Genomic DNA, 2,647 nt, shown 5'->3' on the forward strand with positions numbered 1-2,647 from the left:
TTTTTTTTTTTTTTTTTTCTGAGACAAGGTCTCACTCTGTCACACAAGCTGGTCTCAAACTCCTGGGTTTAAGTGATCTGCCCACTTCAGCCTCCTGAAGTGCTGGAATTACAGGTGTGAGAGCCACTGCACCCAGCTGTGTTTTTTTTGTTTTGTTTTTTATTTTGAGATAAAGTCTGACTTTGTCACCCAGGCTGATGTACAGTGATGAGATCTCAGCTCACTGCAACCTCTGTCTCCTGGGCTCAAGCAAGCATGTCCGGCTAATTTTTGTATTTTTAGTAGAGACAGGGTTTCATCATGTTGGCCAGGTTGATCTTGAACTCCTGACCTCAACTGATCCACCCGCTTCAGCCTCCCAAACTGCTGGGATTACAGATGTGAGTCACTGCTCCCGGAATCAGCCATGAATTTTTCAAAAACTTTTTTTTTTTTTCTCTATTCTGTTTTTTGACACTGGCTCTCTGTTGGCCAGGCTGGAGTGCAGTGGCACAATCTTAGCTCACTGTAACCTCAAACTCCTGGGCTCAAGTGATCCCCCTGCCTCAGCCTCCCAAAGTGCTGGGATAACAGGCAGGAGCCACCTCACCTGGCTCCATTGCGGTTTTGATACACGCTTTCCTGGTGGCTCACCTTCCCTGCTTCTCTTACACTCTCTGCAAAGGGAGAATCCAGAGGTTTCTCAAGGTCCCTGAGGGTTGTTGTCACACCCCTTTCCTCCCTGTCACCACACTCCCTACTCCCCACCCCCCACCCACAGCTGTGATTCTCCATGGTGCTGAGGGGAACTCTTCGTGAACTTAGGATGTCAAGCTAGAGAGACCTTCATCTTTATCCAGTCCCAACTGCTAAACTATCTGACAGGTAAGGAAACTGAGGCCCAGAGGGATGCGGGTTACCAAAAGGTGCCTGACATGTTAGTGGCAGAGCTGGGTTGAGATCAGAGAATCCAGGCTTGCACAGGGGATAAGGAGCTCTGGGTTTGATTCTCGACTGTCGTCATGACTGTGCCCGCCCGCCCTCCCTCCCTCTCTTCCTGCCCTCCCTCTCTTCCCTTTCTTTCCTTTCCTTCCTTTCTTCTTTTGAGACAGGGTCACACTCTGTCACCCAGGCTGAAGTGCAGTGTTGAGATTATGGTTCACTGCAGCCTGGACCTCCTGGGCTCAAGCAATCTTCCCAGCTCAGCTTCCTGAGTAGCCGGGATTATAGGTGTGCACCACCTCCAGATAATTTTAAAATATTTTTGTAGAGACAGGGTCTCACTCTGTTGCTCACACTCATCTTGAACTCTTGGGTTCAAGTGATCCTTCCACCTTGGCCTTCCAAAGTGCTGGGATTACAGGCATGAGCTGCCACTCCTGGCCTTGTGGGCCACTTTCTGAACCTTTCTGAACAGCAGTTTCCTCATCCATATAATGCAGATGATACCTACCCTATGGGGTTGTTTTGAGTGTATAAAATATTTAACATAGTAAATAACTAATTTTGGAATAATTACTATCTACATGCCTATGGTAAAAGAAAGTCAAATAGTACAAAGGAGTATAAAGTGAAAAAGAAACCTCTTTCCTCCAACCCCGTCCTGGGGGCCACCATTGCCACCAGATTCTTGTCTTTTCTGTCAGATCTCTCCTATGGACATAATGGAAGTTATTTATCACATGGGACCTTAGAGTTGGAGATCATTAACTTGCCTGCTTTTCTAGGCTGGTCTTTCCCACTTTGCTCCTTCAACCCCCCTTCTTGTGGCAGCACACAAACCGTGGGGCTCCCTTATTTGTCCAGCTCCCCCTTCCCAAGCCCCCTCCACCTGGTAATGATTTCCTAGAGCGTCTCCCAGGGGTCTCCATGGGGACGTTTCCTGCTCCAATCTCCATGGCAACTCTTCAGGTTGCCATGGTGACACTTAAGCGATTATTCGGAGACCCTTAAATAAATCACCCGTGGTGGTATATGCTAGAAGCATTTGGCTCTGGCTCTTGTGTTTGGGGCCAGGGTTGGGGCCCAGGCCTGAAGGCAGAAAATGTGGGGAGGCGGGAGATGGTGGTCAGAGCCTGATGCCCTTGGTCTGGCCTTGTGAGGGGCCCTCTTTGGGCAAAATTGGAATTGAGCCTTTTGTGAAGTGGTGAGAGGACAAGAGGCAGTTACGCTTGTGCAGTCCTTAAATAGGGAGACCCTGCAGCCAGGAGGACATCTTAACCCTGATCAGGATGAGGGCAACTTGGAGCTATGCAGTAACCAAGCAGGGATTCCACTCCAGGCCTGCTGGGCTCCAAGGCCCTCACTCCTCCTTGACGTCAAATTCTAAAAGTGAATTTAAGATGGAATCCACTCCTTCATATATTCATTTGACTGATGTGTTTAAAGTGGCCACTACGTGCCAGGCACTGTGTGCTAAGCATTGGGGATACAGCAGTGAATTAAAAAACAAAACCCCCGTCCTCATGGAGCTTACATTTGACCAGGGAAAGGCAGACAATTAGCAAAACAAAACATCCATGGCTGGGCGCAGTGGCTCACACCTGTAATTCCAGCACTTTGGGATGCCAAGGCGGGTGGATCACCTGAAGTCAGGAGTTCAAGACCAGCCTGGCCAACATGGTGAAACCCCATTTCTACTAAAAATACAAAAACTAGCCGGGCATGG

The sequence above is a fragment of the Colobus angolensis genome, unplaced genomic scaffold (assembly GCF_000951035.1).
Source record: "Colobus angolensis palliatus isolate OR3802 unplaced genomic scaffold, Cang.pa_1.0 Scaffold12, whole genome shotgun sequence".
Lineage (NCBI taxonomy): Eukaryota > Metazoa > Chordata > Mammalia > Primates > Cercopithecidae > Colobus > Colobus angolensis.